The sequence below is a fragment of the Mustela lutreola genome, chromosome 2 (assembly GCF_030435805.1).
Source record: "Mustela lutreola isolate mMusLut2 chromosome 2, mMusLut2.pri, whole genome shotgun sequence".
Classification (NCBI taxonomy): domain Eukaryota; kingdom Metazoa; phylum Chordata; class Mammalia; order Carnivora; family Mustelidae; genus Mustela; species Mustela lutreola.
The window spans coordinates 191,635,248-191,654,618 of record NC_081291.1 but is presented as its reverse complement, the minus strand read 5'-3'; the positions used below and the strand labels follow the sequence as shown (position 1 = coordinate 191,654,618).

General features: G+C 36.4%; 1 non-coding gene across 1 annotated transcript; it reads left to right on the top strand.

Annotated features, from left to right (window-relative positions):
• Positions 1 to 18,751: 18,751 nt before the first annotated feature.
• Positions 18,752 to 18,858, top strand: LOC131826138 (U6 spliceosomal RNA). Its single transcript, XR_009351433.1, has one exon. It is a non-coding gene; the product is annotated as a U6 spliceosomal RNA (small nuclear RNA).
• Positions 18,859 to 19,371: the final 513 nt, after the last annotated feature.

The window sequence follows — 19,371 nt, the reverse complement described above, 5'->3', positions numbered from 1 at the left end:
CTTAAAATACCCACTTTTGGTGATAGTACATGGAAGAGGAACATTGAAACTCTGCAAATGTAAGTATAAAAGCTAAAAACATTTTTTTATGCAGCAACAACATTTAAAATATAATTAAATTTCCCTATTTTGATTCATTGCCCTCAGTCATAGGAAGTTAGGATATACAAGGAAATTAATAGACATCTCTTTTCCCATTCCTTTTACCATAGACTATATGCATTCTCTACTAAAAGTGTGCAAATACATGTCTTAGAACCCAGAAATCCCCCTAATAGGTTTAGACCAAGACATATGTGCATATATACACCAAGAGACATGTGCAAGGAACTTAGATCAGCTTCATTCCTTTTAAAAAATATTTTATTTATTTGTTTATTTGTATATTTATTTATTTTGATTTGAGAGAGAGAGTGCCAGGTCCAGCCTTGGAAGGTCCAGGTGTCCCCAAAGGAGGGGCGGTATCGGCGAGAGGAATGGGAGAGCCACGCAGCGAGCTCTGGTCAGTAGTCAGGCATCTCCATCTTTATTCTGATTTTAGAGCTTCTTATATAGGCAGTTTACATGGGGTAGGGAGGTTACATTTGGGGAAAAGGTTTAAGCACTTAATCAGACAATTTTTCTTTGTTCAGCGCATGTTATTCTAGTTAAGCTATAATGGGAACAGACTGGCACCAGGGATGGGGGACAGGGTCTTGCTTCTTGAGTAATCATATCTCTCAGAAAGCCATGGGAGGTAGCACAAATATGTGCTTTTTGGTAACTTATTCTGGTCTCTAGGAAAACAGGATATAGGTTAATGGAAAATGAGAAGCTATAGGATGAACTAGACAGTAAAGAACTGTAGGAAAACAAGATATAGGTTAATGGAAAATGAGGAGTTATCTGAAGAAACTAAGTATATAGGAGAAAATCAAGAATGAGAAGGCATTACGTTTGTAGGAGGCAGGGTGTATTTTAATGGCTTGGTTTGTGAAAGCCTTGGACAAACATCAACTTAGGTAGGAAACCGTCTATTGCAGTACACATCTAAAGTTCTCCATTGAAGTTCTCCTTGAAGTTGCTCTGGTCCACAAGCCTGAGAGATGTTTGCAGCAGATAAGCAAGGGGCTCTTTGAGAGAGATACAGGCATCAGAGGAAAAGGCAAGAGATTATCAAACCATGCTGATCAACAGGACTATGCAGCCCTCAGCAGGATTAGGCCTGCATTTGTTCAAACCTTAACCTTGTGGGGCAATACCCGGGACCAGGCCTCATGGCTCACAACAGCAGGGGTAGGATCAGAGGCAGAGAATCTCAAGCAGACCCTATGCTGAGCGTGGAGCTCTACTTGGGACTTGATCTCATGACCCTGAGATCATAACCTGAGACAAAATCTAAAGTCTGACTCTCAACTGAGCCACCCAGGCACCCCTCGGCTTCATTCCCAATAGCCCATTTCTGGAAACTACTTAAGTGCCCATTAAGCGTAAAATAAACAAATAAAGCATAGAATACTAAAATCACTGAATACTATATAATAATTAAAATAAATGAACTTGTTTGCATGCAGTATGATGAGATGGCCTTAAAGAATCATTTCACTCTCCCTTTTGGTAGCTTAGCAGAGTTGGCTCAGCTGGACTAAGTTGAGGGAAATTTAGGTGGATTTCAACATTACTGACATTGGAGACTGTTCCCTCCAATGGCCCCTTGGTATGCAGACCTTGCCTCTCCATACATATAGTGCCTAGCACAGGTCCTGGGCCTGAGGACCCCTCTATAAATTTTATGTTATTTAGAGAAGCTTGATGTTCCCCACTGAATTTTAGGCTAATCTATAAAAATACAGAGTGGTATGAGGGTACATTTCTCACTCATTTTTACAGTGTGTTGGCCATGCCCAACCTGCTGGCTGACCTTGGGCCCGATCTGCTCATAATGTGGCTGCAGTGCACACAGAACATACATGCACTGCCAAAAAAGAGCTCGCAAGACTGCATGTACTGTACCGCTTTTCTAACTGTAAGATTTCCCAATTAAATCCTATGTTTTACCTGTACTGCACATGACAAGTGTTCTGTATCTATAATTCAGTCACTTGATCTAACAACTTGGATAAATCTCACATACGTAATGTTGAGCCTCCCCCCTCCCCATAAAAGTCACTCACAAAAGTATACAAACTGGGTGGTCAGTTTACAGAAGTTCCCAAATAAGCAAAGCTAAAATAGAACATTCGGCATTAGGATATTGGTCCCTTTAGGAGGAAAGGGAGTAGTGATTAGTAAAGAGCACCAGCGACCTCTGGAGAGCTAATAATGCCCAATTTCCAGATCTGTGGGGGTTCCATGTGGAATTGATGGTTGGTGATCATTCAAGATGCATTTGTGCTCTGCGCATTTTACCTTCTGATCAAACGATGCTGTTTAAAGTTGCTACATTAAACAATAAAGTGTTAAGTGTATTTAGCATAGTGAACACGTTGCAGAGATAGTTTGCATTCACTAAATACTCCCTGTTCTCCTCTATTTTTCCCAGCCTGCCTTTCAGTTAATTTTGAGACTTAGGAACAGAAAAGACAGTGAGCAGAAGAAGCAGGTGTCACTTCTAGGCAGAGGCTCTTAGGAGCTACTGTCTGCCTCCATCTTTCTATTGTGTTGCCATGGTGTCCTTGGAGGCCACATGTTCCAGATGGTGTCACTACCAGATGGAAGGAGGCTTCCTAACTCCCATAAATCTTTATGTGTGTGTGAGAAATGAACCTGTGTTGCATTATGCAGCTTAAACTTTTTGAATTATGCTATTACCAATGTCAACATTATGAACAAAAAATAGATCAATAAATTTGGTGGTAAAAAGAAAGAGGGGGCAATTATACATACTCCAGTTTCTTGTGGCTCGGGTAATGAATAAACTATATTAAAGATAGAAATCTCTTGGAGCACTTGGGTGGTGCAGTGGGTTAAGCATCCCACTCTTGGTTTCAGCTCAGGTGGTGATCTCAGGATTGCAGGATCCAGCCCCACATTGGCCTCTGTGCTCAGGGTGGAACCTGCTTAGAAGAGTTCCTCTCCCTCTGCCTGTCCTCTTCCCCAGCCTCTAAAATAAATAAACTTTGTGTTTTTTTTTTTTTTTTAAGAAAACTCTTGCAGGGCGCCTGGGTGGCTCAGTGGGTTAAGCCGCTGCCTTCGGCTCAGGTCATGATCTCAGGGTCCTGGGATCGAGCCCCGAATCGGGCTCTCTGCTCAGCAGGGAGCCTGCTTCCTCCTCTCTCTCTCTCTGCCTGCCTCTCTGCCTACTTGTGATCGCGCTCTGTCAAATAAATAAATAAAATCTTTAAAAAAAAAAAAAAGAAAAAGAAAACTCTTGCACACTTAAATTTTGAAAGTTGTCATTGGACCAAAATTATATCTTTAAATTATCACAGGAAACACTCACAGAAAAAGCAAACGTAATTTTTTGTGTGTGCATAGAATATATCTAGAAGATATACAAAAAAACCGTTTCGTTGTTTCCAGAGACAGGAACAAGTGAATGTATTATATGTACAAGCCACAAGTAAGAATTAAATTTACAAAAGGTTATAGCTGATGACAAAAAATAAAGCATTCTCCGTAGATGTGCACTTTCCATTTAAGAAATCATTTTCAATTGCCTAGAGTGCCTTATTGTGTCTATTTATCCTTCTTAAAATGGTCTTGAAAATATTAGTGAAATACAGGTATAAACATTATCTGATTCATCTTAAAAGGACATATAGCTGATCTCAGCAAGTGATAATTAGATTTACCAAACACTCAAGATCCAGTAGGTAGAAATGTTATATAAAAATTAAACTAATTTTATATAAAAATTAAACTAATTTTCTTCCTCATAGCTCTTCATGTTTCAACAATTATGCTTGAAGGTAAAAGCTTAAAGGTCCATGGGATTTAAAACACAAGAGGGAATCACCTCTTTTTTGACCACTCTGACTTTCTCCAGGTAAAGATCAGTGGAAGTCCTGATTCTGGAGGTAGAAGTGGGTAAATGAAATATAAAGAGAGAATTTTATAAATAATTTCATGATTTTTCAAAACTTTATTTATCCATTTGACAGAGAGAGAGAGGTCACAAGTAGGCAGAGAGGCAGGCAGAGAGAGAGAGAGGAGGAAGCAGACTCCCCGCTGAGCAGAAACCCTGATGCGGGACTTGGACCCAGGACCCTGAGATCATGACCTGAGGGGAAGGCAGAGGCTTAGCCCACTGAGCTACCCAGGTGCCCAACTTCATGATTTTGACTCTGTGTCAATAATGATATAAGCTAGACATTTCATATGTATTTTTCTGTCAGCGCATGGTCTACCAATTCAACACGATATTCTCAAACTCATTCCTGCCAGGAACACACATGCAGGGTTTCTGTCTACCATGAAAACCACCTTTGTAGGTCAAAGATTCGCTCTTTCTTGTGCCAGATTGTTAGGGCAAACACGTAGGAATATTTATCATCCATAGTTTTTTGCGATCCTGTCAATAATTTCTATGGAGAGCACCTCATGGGGTAATAATAACTCCGCAAACCATAGGTTTAAGGGGGCACTCTTAATAATGTGTCTTCAAAAGGCACCGTTTAGTAGGTGAAGCATGCATCATAGTTCCAACACTGTGAAAGTTGGAGAACGTATTATCCTCTTCTGTAAACACTCTGTGACTTTACATAGACTTTCAACTCTAGCAAAAGTTAAATCTAAGTCACATTATGACCAGATGATTTAGTTTAAACTCACAGGAAAGCCACTTCATCCCCTTCATCATCCTCGCTGCCCTTTGCTGACCCTTCCCAACCCCATTACAACTGTCTGATGATATGGTGTTCTTTCATACCTTGATTGAGGGGTTTATTGATTACACTCACTGCTCTCCACTATTTATAAATAGGTCTGAAAGTGAGAAGGTTTAAATTTGGTAATGAAAAAAAGGCTTTTTCATGACAGCCACAAGATTTCTTGGACGGTTTATCTGATGAGCTGTCAAAGGACAATCACACCCAGGAAAACTCAGCACCTGACCAAAAAAATAAAAATAAAATAAGAACAACAACAAAAAATCCACAGTACAGCCTGGAAACTCTAGAGATACATGGCTAGTAATTGTGTAATCCTTACTGGGAAACTGAAAGCCTTCTTGACTGGTAGGATATTTCATTTCTTTCATATACAAGCAAATGTATAAGAGAGAAAGTGCTTATAAGAATATAGTTGAACACAAATTTTTCATGTGCATATATATATATATATATTTTTTTTTTCATTTTCTTTTTCACTAAAAGCTGACTCAGGACACAAGGTCGTATACTAATGGTTTACTTAGGAACTGATCCAAAGGAACACAAGTGACCAACATAGGGAAGTAATCAGGGAGTAGAGGAAGGCAAGTCAGGAGGATATGTTACCCATTTTGCAGCTGCTACTGGTGACTGGTGTTTGAAATGTTGAGAATGTCAGAGAAGACTGTAAGATGTCATTCAGGACAGTCGGCCTAGAAGGCAAAAATCGAAAGCACTTATCCCTCGGCTTCATTCTCCCATTGAATGAAAGTGGCCCCTTGGACTTAAATCCCAGGCATTTGGGTTATATAATGAGTGCTGAGCTGATTCCCTTGGGGCCCCAGAGCATAGAGTCATAGGAACCTCTGAGCTGGAACAAAGATTTACTTTGCATTAAGTGAGAGCTGCATGCTAAGCTGGTCTAAGCCTAGGCAGCATAGCTTGGCTTGCAACAGGGGCTGATAACGAGAGTTGGGCCAAGAGGCTTTTGTAAGCTGTATTGTATGTGTCTGATAGTTTCCTACTATAAATACAGATTTTAGTGTTTATCAGTGTTTGATCCTGATTATCTGAAGGACCCCTCTTCATACTTGACAATGTGTAGAAGACCTGAAAAGAAAAAGATTTTTATGCCTATACATTTATTAAATGTCTGTAATAATTCAGACATTTTACATTGAGAAAAATATTGGTGAGTAAATATTTCCTTAAATATCTGGGGTAGCTAAGTGGTAGTCTTGGCTTTGGACCTAGGTTTCAACAGAAAAACCCCGGTAAAATATTTAGTAGGAGTTGGATAATATGGCATTCTAGCAGCCATTAATAGTAACTGATGACCATCAAACTGCACAGATTGGAATTTTCCATTATCATCCTAAGTAAATATCTGAAGACTCATTAAAAGTTCTGCTATTAAAAGAGGAGGACATATTAAACTGAAAACCATCCTAATGACTCAGCTCAATAGAGTGCAGCACATAAATTATATAATTATATAACCTGCCTCAATAAAATGGGATAATGAAGTCTTAAGCTGTGATTAGAGAAAGAATGTCAGTGTATCCATTACTGTTAATTTCCCATATCTTTATATATTTTTTTTCCTATCAAATTTTGTCCTGCATCTCCTTGGAACTCCCAATAGATGTAATACTAACTTCAGGGTATTTGTTGAGAGAATAAATTAATTAACATATGAATATAAAAGTCAGCATATTAGGAATATCATCCTAATGGACTTCATGGCCTACTAACTCCAAGGAAATATCACATAATCCCATGTTTCCCAAACTTTAGCTTTCATACCAATCACCTGTAGACCTTGTTAAGATGCATCTTGTATTAACGTTTTTTAAGATTGCATACTCTTTTCTCTTAAATTGACATTTGACATTTCAGCCCAGTATCCTTATAAGCCACTTATTATCATTCTGTATTTTCCTTAGAGTCGTTATATGTAGCAAATCAAAATACCATCTTTATATAGTCCCTGGAATCTCAGAGTCTGAACGAGAGCTGCGTTTACAGCCTTAGTCTTTCCCCCTGACATTTAAAGTCCATACCTTTGACAGACCTTTTCATTCCCACAATTCCCAAATTGTGTGGTCTCTCCTGACCCCATCACAAAACTTACAATCTTTAGTGTGTTTCAAAAGTCACAGAAAAATATCATATTAATTCTTCTGCGTGATAATTAGATCTTACTCCTCTTTCCTGCATTGGTATATTTACAGTTTAATATTATTCACTGTTTCTTAAAGGAGTGAAATTCTTAAAAAGGTTTCCTAAAAACAGATTATATCTAACAGGAAAGACCAAAAGTGATCATATGCCCAGTTATGTTAATACACATTAAGCCTTTTGTTTTCTTTCATTTATACACCCTGGCTGTTTGGTGAGGCCCTGACTCAAAAGAGTGATTATAAAAATGTATTTACTAATGATTGCACAAGTACTATATGAGCAGTCTTAATTCAGTTATGAATCAAATCAATAATCTGATAATAAAATTATGGCAACTTTATATTATGAGTTTTAGAAAATAAAATTATATAAATATGTAAGTTCACTGGAGAAAAAAAAAAAATCAGTGCCCTAAAATTCTAAAAATATAATGTTCGTCCAGATTAAAGAAATGTAGTAAGTTAAATTTCTAACTCGAAATTGTCTTAGTGGCAAGTTTCCCTTTGAATTTCATTTTTCAGCTATCTTAAAGAAAATACACAAACAAGTAAAAAATAAAAAGAAGAAAAGCAAACCCACAAAGAGAAGAGGACTAGATCTTCCATATACTACAAGAAATGTCCGTATGAAAAAACTTTTCAAGCAAAATTTGCCATTTTCAATATAGATAGGTTTGGAAGAAAATTAGCTATCATATTAAAATAGTAATAAGCTCACGTTCTTTTTTAGAATTCAATGCCTAATTTAGTAACAAGCGGGCCTTCCAAAGAATGTTCTAGATACATGGTAGGGATGAGATATAAATTTTTGTGTTAGGACTGCTTCCCATTAAAAGGAAAATTGCCTCTTTTTTTGTCTTTCAGTTACTTGCGATCAAATTGTTGGCTCAGTGTCTGTGATCGTGCTGGTGGCGGCTGCATGCCAGATTAGCAATAATGCGAACCTGAGTCTATCAGCTCGAGGTAGGATTGCTGGCATGAGTCTCTCCAGCACTTAATTTAATTAGATGAAGCTTCCATTGTTGAAACTGCTGAACACAGTATTTTTGACTGAGCCAAGGAAGAATCTAATTTATGAGACCTTTGAAAGTGGGCTGTGGAAGTGTTATTGTGTCTCACAGCAACTGCCATGTTTTGAATATAAATTCTGAATCCCAAGGAAAGCAGTATTTCAGGGATCTATCCTGTCTTTATTGCTGAAACGCTAGGCATTTTTCTTTGGAGCTATGCACCCTATTATGATCTTGGTTATTGTTGGCTTGCAAGTTAGAATGCAGTTTCCCATTATTATTCCACAAAGAAATCTGGTGCTGTGATGGGAGTAGTGAGCCGGGATTAAGGAGACCTACATTTTATTTCATCTTTGTTTTTTTTTTTTTTTTTTTTTTTTTATTTTTTATAAACATATATTTTTTATATACATATATTTTTATCCCCAGGTCTGTGAATCACCAGGTTTACACACTTCACAGCACTCACCAAATCACATACCCTCCCCAATGTCCATAATCCCACCCCCTTCTCCCCAACCCCCTCCCCCCGGCAACCCTCAGTTTGTTTTGTGAGATTAAGAGTCACTCATCTTTGTTTTTTATTGGGTGATATTGAACCTGCCATTTCATTCCAGCGGACTCATACACAAGAAAGACAGTAGTTTCTCTAGAAACAAGAACTATTAAAAATCTTATAAGATAAATTCTAAAAGAGGCTTTCAGATATAGAGGGGAAATGAAATTAATTTTTATTGAGCAACTGCTGTGTGCTTACTCTCAAATAGCAAATGACCAAACAAAGCAAAAAATAACAACAAAAAAACAACCCTCAGTACTTGTCCCAAAAGATATTCTATCCAAAGAGAAGGAATAAAAATGATCACTATGCTTGCTAATAATATACCAACTTTGTGATTAATTTGGAAATTAATTTGTAGATTACATTCAACTTTGACAAAAAGGATCATTTAAATTTGAGGCCAGACATAAAGAAGAAAGCAACTATGGATATATTTTATGCTGTTTTGGGGAAGAAACACATTTTTTACTCTTTCTTTAAAAGGAATTGAAAGTATTTGCCTCTGGAAATCAATTTTCCTTGCACAAGACAGTAGACATACATGTTAAAGTGGTAGGGACTAAGTAAGAATATTCACTGACATCACACAGCAGTTGCATTTACATTAACTGAAAAGATATTTATTGAATACATCATCTGTGATTTAAGTAGCATCCTGGATCTTGAGGTTGCTGCAGAAAATCAGACAGACATGCTCTCTATTCTAAATTGCTAATGGGATTTACAATCTAGTGGGGATACTGACACACCAAAAAATCAAGTATTACATTACAAAGGATACTATGGTGCAGTGAAGGATATAATAGAAGGATCTAGCCTTGGCTGATGAGTTCAAAGTAGGCTTCCCTGAGGAAATTATCTTTAAGCTATTATGTGATAGGTGGATAAAGTTAGCTAGGTAAGTTTTGAGATGACTAAGCTATTATGTCTTTTGTTTCTTATTAAAATATGTATTACTTTCTATTTTTCTAGCTGGATTAGCTCAACTATTTATCAAGGGAATATGGCATAAATATAAAGAAAAATAAATGTTAACCTAAAGTTAAATGTCTATAGAGATTCAAATATTTTTAGATTGCCTTAAAGAAAAAAAAAAGGAATAAAGGTAAAAATCTTCAACATACATTCATATTTCTTACATAGATTTTTAGTATAGAATGCAAATGGTTAAGACATTTATGTGCTTTAAAAGATAAAACTCAATGTAATTTGCTTCTGAGAATATTTCTGACTAAAAATGTAGAATTTTTGTTTATTACTACTATTTATTATCTTTATATTATTTTAAATAAAAATCCTCTATGACATTATGTTCTTCTGGAGATAACTAAAGGTTTTTGTTTTTAGCACATTGCAATTCTTTGTTATTAGGTGGCTTTGGTATGGGAAAATGGTCCACACCAGGGCTAGCCAGAGAGTGCACAGCAAAGAGAGCACTGAGATCCATTAACAATAGCGTTTTCAACTTTCAGTGAGCATCTGAATAACCTTGTGAACTTGCTAGTATATCTATGATCACTCAGTAATACCACTGTGGCACCTGAGAATCTATATTTAGAACAAACTGCTCCTAGGCAAAAATGTGTTTTCTTCCCTTCAAACTACACTTTGAGTAACAGAGTTAGTTTTAGACTTTGTTAAAGATTTCAGACTCTATTTTAGAACAATGGTAAGGCATCAAGGCATTATAAGCAGGATAGTGACATGGTGTGATTTTTATTTTTAGAAGACTACTCTATGAAAGGACCTGGAGGGTCCTTAAGTGCATATTGTTAAGTAAAAGAAACCTGTCTGAGAAGGCTACATACGGTATGATTCCAACTTTATGATGTTTTGGGAAAGATAAAACTAAGTTGCCAGGGGTCCAGGGGGAGATTGGAAGAATAAATAAATGGCACGGGAGATTTTAAGGTGGTGAAACTTTCCTGTACTACAAATGTAATCGTGGAATCATGTGATTTTACATTTTTCAAGACCAACAGAATGTACTATTAACACAGAGTGAACTCTAATGTAAACTATGGACTTTAATAATAATGCCTCAGTATTAATTCATCAATTGTAATAAATATATCACACTAATGCAAAGTATTAATAATGGGGGAACTGTGCATGATGGCTTGAGAAGGCTTATATGAGGACTATATTTTTGGCACAATTTTCCTGTAAGTAAAAAACTGCTCTAAAAATATAAAGTCAAATAATTAAGAAGAAAAAGATCGCTCTTGCTGCAGAGTGACAAAAATTTTTAGAATTCAAAAAATGATGCAGGGATGAAATTAATTTTACCTTGTAATTATTTCCCAATGTCAAATCAGTACAATGCTAAAATAAGGCCATTATCTGTATGCATCATCAATAATGCACAAGAAGTGTTCCCTTGATTCTTACATTAGTATAAAAATATAAATACAAAATAAACTTAAGAATCAAAAGGAACAGTTGAAAAGAGTTTCACTATGCCCACAAATATCGAACTATATTTCATTCATTTTTTCACACTATACTTTCAGTGTGTGGTTTATGTTGTTTAGGTGAGGGGTGATGAGGGAAAAAATAAAACAAGTCATAGTATATTTAGAGACAAAATCCAGGGGTGCCTGGGTTGTACAATTGGTTGAGCGACCAACTTTGAAACTCTTGGTTTCAGCCCAGGTTGTGATCTCAGGGTTGTGAGATGGAGCCCCATTTCATGCCCCTCACTCAGCACAGAGTCTGCTTGAGACTCTCTCTTCCTCTTCCTCTGCCTTTCCCCACCATGCTCTCTCGCGTGCACGTGCCCACAAATAAATAAATCTTCTAAAAAATGAAGAAAAAAAATCTATGCAACTTGATGATTCACAGGCTATGAGGGCAAAGAGAATGTAATGTCCAGGATCACTCATAACCAACTGATGTAAATAACCAAGTAGATGCTAATGTTTCTTGATGATACAGAGATTAGGAGAAAATAATGAGTTATTACAAAGAGAATAACAGAACTAAAGGATCATAGATACATTACAGTGATAATAGTAGTTTGAGAGAGGGGAAAAAATGGTAACGGGTGAGGAAATATACATAAATAACAAGAAAGGAAATCAAGCTATTATTATTTTTTAAAGATTTTGTTTATTTTTTTTTAGAGAGAGAGAGATTATAAGTAGGCACAGAGGGAGGCAGAGAGAGAGGGAGGAAGCAGGCTCCCTGCTGAGCAGAGAGCCCGATGTGGGGCTTGATCCCAGGACCCTGGGATCATGACCCGAGCCGAAGGCAGAACTTTAACCCACTGAGCCACCCAGATGCCCCAAGCTATTACTCTTAATAAAGTCAGAGTAAAATTGTGTTGATGGTAGGTTGTATCTTGTTCTGCTAAATAACATTTGAATTATTAATTTCAGAGATGAATGCACCTCGGCTGCTAGTAAGTTCCAATGTATAAATATATGAATTTTTACAAGAAAAATGACAGAGGAAACAGTCAAAGAGTCTTCCAGAGACTGAGAGATCAGGATATTAAATGAGTTAGCTGTGAGGATGAGAAATCATACTGATGCATGGAAAGTGCGACCATAAAAATTAAGACTGAGTCAGGTACCAAGATCTTAAATAAATGAGAGCGACTACTGGAAGCTTGGTATACTGTAAGAAGAAGCAAGCCATCTTATAAGACAGGAGCAAGTCATGTATTCAAGTTTTATGAATCCTAAAACCATTGGATTTTTTTAAAAGTTCAATGGTTAGGAGCTAAGACCCTGATATGTATAGGACAAGAGAATAAAGAAGTCCTCCAGAAGAAGATTTTAAGCCTATAAAGGAGGTTGCTGACCATAGAATAGGAGTTCCAATGTTTGGAACTAAAAGAGAAAAGGATTTTAGAGAAGAGGAAGAACAAAGGTTGTTCTTTCAAACAACCAGCAAAAGGTTGGAAAGACACACATCTACTTTGGACAGATACAGGAAAGAAATTTCTACTTTTGTCAGGGACAAGAAAAAAAACAAAACAGGGTAGAAAAGACATGGAAAATGTCACCCCCACTAATTCCAGAAGGATATAGATTCTTCTACTTTATAAAAGAATCCCTATAGTTGTAGTGTGGGCCTCCTGTTTCATTTACTCCCTTGGGTCCTGGATGCTACAATTAATGCTGCAGTGATCTGTGATAAGAAGCAAACAATCATCGTGTGATCCTTCATGCTGTGGAGATGAGGAGGAGGTGGGGAGAGCACAGGAAGACAGATCCCCAATAGCATCATGTCAATAATCTGCAAGGGGACAGCCAATTTTGATGTAGTAGACACCATGACTGCAATCCAGATGTTCTTGCATTGATGCAAGGGGACAGTCCAGTACTTTTTTAAGGACTACTTCTATCTTCTAAATTCATAATAAGAATATAAAAATATCACTTGTGGTAACTATTTTCAGTTATTCTTATTTTAATTCAATCTGTATTTAATAGGTTTTTGAGCAGCTGAAGTAATCCACTATGAAAAAAAAAATTTTACCTATATTCATATGACATTTATCTGGAAGCTGATCTTTAGAAGATTTAAATGTAAAGAAGTACATTTCTATTTATTTTTGGTAACTCTTAAGGATTACATTAAAAGTTTCTTCTATTATGTGAAGTAGTAATTCAGCATATTATTAGAGCATTGAGAGTGCTTTTTAGCAATTCTCCGCATGCTGAGCCCTAGGTCATTTAAAATTTATGCTATGCACTCAACAGGAAAGTTATCAGGGTCCTGGGCTGTGTGAAAATTGATAACATTCATTGATCAATGATGTATGAACTGAATCTACAACTTGTTTGTTTGGCTACACCTGCACTTCACTGACATTTTGATTCATAATCTTGGTAATATATAGAAGAAGTCACATACATGCTGGAAAATAAGAAAACCATTTTGATACTCTAATGGTATCCAATTTGTGCTGCAGCCTCTGACTCTTCATCTTATCTAGGATCAAAATCGTTTGAGTAGTTTTACGTGGAACATGTTCATTAAAATTCTGTGAGGAATTTTTTTTAGGGGGTTTATCCTTTTAGTAACACAGCTACCACAAGTCCTGTACAGGTTTGGAATGAAAATATCTATTCTTTCTGTTCAGGGAATTTTCCCGTAAATACAAAATTATGTAATACTTAATTGAATTTTTTAAAATGGTCAAATGTGTAACAAATGTTTAAGATTATTGTATTAGAGAAAAATGGAAAGTCCACTAGGTTTCATTTATGATGGTCTGTTTAGGTCATTAGCTTTTTGTCATGCTCCTCTTGGACTCCGTGCTCCTTACAGTAGCAGAAGACTTCAGTGCTTTCTGGACACATACCCTCCCCAATGTCCATAATCCCACCCCCTTCTCCCAAACCCCCTCCCCCAGCAACCCTCAGTTTGTTTTGTGAGATTAAGAGTCACTTATGGTTTGTCTCCCTCCCAATCCCATCTTGTTTCATTGATTCTTCTCCTGGACACATTTTGTATATATATATACATATATATATATGTATATATATATATGTCAATAGATTAATAGATTAATTAATAGATTAATGGCTCATATTTAACCAGAGTTATTGCTAATTTTTATCTTGGCATATCAGGATATCAGGTTTTCATAATGAAGTTCATGCTTTTTTTTTTTTTCTACCCTAAAACCTGTGACTTTTTCCCTTTCCATTTTACGCTCAAATCTTTCGGTACTTAATTCTCCCATAGAATGAAGGTCCTGCCCCTAAATCTTGAGCTGTGCAAACACTGGGATTTAAAAATATGCCCACTCTATCCTGCCATTTATCCTAAAATCTCCAATGGAACTCAAAACTCTGCTGCTTGTGACCTTGAGGCTTGACATTCTGCAACAAGACTGACAAAATTTGAACCACTTGCTACGCACTGGACCTTGGGTTATTTGTGCAATCATTCTCTTTGTGTGTCTACATTTCCTCGTATGAAACAACATGATGTTAATAAACATGCCTAACCTGTCTGGGTTGTTATAATGATTCAATGAGTTAATAGTTTTAAGTGCTTCAACAGTTCCTGACGCTATGTAAGCTTTCCACAGGTGCTTGCAAAATAATATGCTTATCTAACTATATGTTCAGTTTATTTATTTCTTGATTTATTCTAGTTTAGATTTCTTATAAATGATATTTACATTCAGCCCAACACTCCTATCCTTTAAAACTTTTTCTGCAGGGCCTCACCATTGGTTTTGTCTTCCCCTATTTTCAAATTGCTAGTGGCTTGCATGAGTTACTCACTAAAGATTTTTCATGCATAAAATATCTCTCATATAGTTGTTTCAAGGACGAAATAGATAATATATGGTAAACACATACCAGAGTGCTGAGCATTTAGTAATGCTCAATAATTCTTTTCTCAACACTCCATCTGCTTTGCTTATTGGAATGATAAGTCTCAGCTAGTCCTGCTGCAGACCTAGACTTGTTTACGACATTTAAGTAATCATGATTTAGAGTCAATATATTTTGGGGCAGTAAGATCTGTTTGTACCTTTAACAGTTTTGACACCAAATATGTGGGTTTTCCACACCAAGAAATTCTCCAGTTCTCTCCATACATCAACTGGTTGACCTACAAGTCCTACACTGACTACCTAGGACCAGTGCAGACCCAGCCATGTTAAGGGCTTTAGTTCTGCAAGACCATCCCTACTTCAGATAAAAATCCCAAGTCCAAGGCCTCTCATTCTTCTGGCTCACTGACTATGTAATTCAGCGGTTCCCTCAAGGTTTGATAATTTGCTAGAATGACTCACAGAATTCAGGGAAAACAGTTTACTTACTACTACTGGTTTGCTATAAAGGTTATTATAATGCATAAGAATAAACTGCCAGATTAAGGGGTACACAGGGAGAGGTCCAGAGGATACTGAGACGGCAACTTTTATCCCAGTGGAGTCTACCTTGCTCCTGACCTGGTGATATATACTTTCTTGGAAGCTGCTTGAACTCTACTGTTTAGATGTCTATGTAGCTTCTATTATGTAGGAACGATCAGTTATTAATTCAGGCTCCATCCCTCCCTCTACCTTGGAGATCAGGGGGTGGGGAAGAAAGTTACAACGTTCTAATCCGGTGATTGGTTCTTGTGGCAACCATCTCCCATCCCAAGGCTACTGAGAAGCCCATAAAGAGTCACTTCATTAGCATAAACGCAGGTAAGGTGAAAGGGGTTTATTATGAATGACAAAAGATGCTCCCCTCATTCCAACACTCAGGAAATTACAAGGATTTTAAGAGCCTTTAGCTAGGATCCAGAGACATAATAAAGTTCAAATATATATTTCTTATTATATCACAATATCACAGGCAGCTCAAATGGCTATCATTTCTTTAGTGTATTGAATATATTATTTTCAGTCTTGGCTATCTTAGGGATTAGTTTTGTACTAGTTAATTCTCAGTGAATTTGACCATTTGCTATACTGACTGTAAAATAAAGTGCATTGTGAGTGGAAAACCCAAGATGATTGAAAAAATAGCATAACTGAAACCATGAACACAGTGAATTCCAAAGACAGATGTAGTGATAATAGGTGGTAGCATTTTACTGAGCCAATCAAGGATAGGTGGTGGTTGTCTTATAGAAAAAAAAAAAAGAAAGAAAGAAATCTTTATAATTTTGCCAGAAACAGGAGATGAATTTGAAAGAGGCTTTATTGATCTAGATGGAAACCTCTATGGACAAAACACTCAATAAAATGCATTTTTCACCCCTCACTGGAATATGACTTTTTTTTTCTTTAAGTCTCCTCAAGTAGTAAGTTAATTTTCTCATGATCTCTGTATGTACAATATATGAACAAAGAAATACATATATGCAATGAAATATTCAGTTTTTAATGTCTATCTGAATTTGCAGCAGACATCATAACTTGGTTTTAGGGCATTTCAGAAAATGCAAGAATATTTGAGAAAGATATACTGCAATTGTTTTTTCTGTATTCTGATTATGGATTATGTGTTACCTGCCACGTACTCAGAATAAAGTCTAGGAGAGAATTTACTGATGTATTGTTAATTTGATGTCTGCAAGTCATGCAAGTATCTTAGTGGTAGTTGAAAAAATTGCAGCATATTGTGTAAGGGACAGTTCAGTAAAAACAAACAAACCAACTAAAAAAGCCCTATGCTGATAATTTCTCAAAAATTTAGAATGAAATTATTTAAAATTTAGCTTTGTAAATTGGTAGACAGAACACATTTTGTGATTGTATCTAACACACTTATTAACAACTATAGCAAATAAATGGCAGTAATAAATCATCACATATGATATATACCATCATATAAAATGATTCATATGAAATCTTGTGAACTTATATACAGAACTTTTGCTTATAATGCATTAACTTATTTTCATGGGTTATACATTTTCTAATTTACACTTAATGCATTTATTTACTCATTTAGCAAACACTTGAACAACTTGTCACGGGTCTGGAATTGCTTCTGTTTTCTAGGCGATAAGGTTTTTGCTTGCAGGGGCTAAGTATATTGTCTTATGTAAAGAAATATTTACTCTGCTTACAAAATATTAAGATAGAAGATGCAAAATTACAAGATGAGAATCATGATGTGTATTATCCCATATAACCTAATTCTTAAGGCAATCAAAATTAAAATAGGATAAATAAAGGATTTTTTAAACAACTATATTAATTATGGATGTTAGTGCTCAGAAAATAATAGTCACCATGCCGTAAGCATTAAGAAGAAGTATGGTTTTCATAATAATAATAGTAAATGAATATATATGAGAAATGTTTATCTTACCTTACAGATGTTAACTACACAGATCCTGAAGAAATATCTTTATTTTTTAGCTTACTATATGAAAATATCTGGATGCCTGGGTAGCTCAGCTGGTTAAGCTTCCAACTTTTGATTTTGGCTCAGGTCATGATTGCAGGGTCGTGGGATTGAGCTCAGCCTTAGGCTCCTTGCTGGGCATGGAGCCTGTTTAAAATTTTCTCTCTTGTTCTCCCTCTGTCCCTCCCATCCTGCTCACTTGCATGCATGTGCATGTTTTCTCTCTCTCTCTCAAAAACAAACAACAACAACAACAAAAAATCAGTGAAACTTATCCCTATCTAAGGGAGTTTATATGGGATTAAAAATTCCCAATTACTAGTCATCCTAATCAGTGCAATCTTCGCTATTAATTTAATTTATAATATACCATTAACATTATAGTGAGTTCATACAACAATGAACCTCAAATGATTAAAAGTATAAAAACTTGTTATTCCTTCATACAGCAAATATATACTTAGCACTTTCTGTAATATGGGAATTTTGCCAGACAGCTAGATGCCTGATGTAAAAAATGGCCCAAGTCTCCAATATTAAATAAAGTCATCTAACTGAGGAAATAATTTGTGGCCATCAAAAAGAATCAATTTCTCACCTTCGACTCTAAGCCAAGGCAATTTGTTATTATCCAAAATTTCATCCTCTCAATATTTAATGCATTTTTTATTGTTAAGAAATCTCCTGTGCCTCCTAATTTCCCTTTCTCATACTCTGCCAAATATCCCTTTACAACTCTTAGGTCTAGTACTAATTTCAGATGATTTGTTGAGTGAATTAGCTAATTAATATATAAATATAAAAGTGAATATGTTAGGCATGTTACCCTAATGGACTTGACCCTCCATTAAATCAAAGAAAATATCGCATATCCTATGCATCCCAAACTTTAACATTTATAACAATCACCTGCATAACTTGTTAAAATCAGTGATTTGCTTCCCTAAATCTAGGGTGGAGCCTGAGATTTGGTGTTTCTGACTCACATTTAGTTGTCAGTGCCAATGGAAAATGTCAATGTAACATCCATCTGTAACTATCTATCTGTAATTATCCCCAAAGCCCCAAGAATCTTAACGTCTTTTGGGGTCCCTGGACTCAATTCCAGTGAATAGAGGTGGGGCTGGGCTTCATCACACCAACGGGCAATTCTCAGGACCAGCTGGGTGTCCTACAATTCAACTCAATTCTGACACTATTTGCCCAGAGATAGCATCATATTCCACAGGTCAGGGGTTCAATCCTGTAAAGCTGTTCCCCACCCACACTTTAGATGCCAGTCGCAAGTCCAGGTTCTCACCTGTGCTTCTAAACAACTGGCTCCAGGTTGGAGGTTTCCATGACCACCTCTTTGGACTTCAGGTTGAAGTAGAAAGGTCATGTGCTCGCTTCGGCAGCACATATACTAAAATTGGAATGATACAGAGAAGATTAGCATGGCCCCTGCGCAAGGATGAAGTAGAAAGGTCAGATTTTTACTTTGTACTTTGTACTTCTGACTATTTGTAAACTAGAAGTTCCCAGGAACCCCTCCTCAGGTTGGACTAATTTACTAGAATGGTGTTCTTTTCAGGCACAGCCCTTTCCTTGACTGTTCCCCAGCCCTTCTGGGTTTTTATGGAGGCTTCATTACATAGGCATGATTGATTAATTCATTGACTATTATTGCTGGTGTCAACCTTCAGCACCTCTACACTCCCCAGATAGCAGTTGGGGGTTGGACCAAGAGTTCCAACCCTCTAATCACAATGTTGATTTCAAGAGCAACTATCCCCCATCCTTAGGTGCTTTTCAGAAAGTAACCTCATTAACATAACAAAAAGCACCTCTATAGCATTCATCCCTTAGGAATTCAAGGGTTTTAGGAGCTCTCTGCCAGAAACAAAGATTAGATAGAGAAATTGCTGTATTTATTAATCTATAAAAAAATGTTATATCTTAAACATATTATCTTACCTAGACACCCATATATTTATTGAGAACTAATTTATAGCTAAGTAA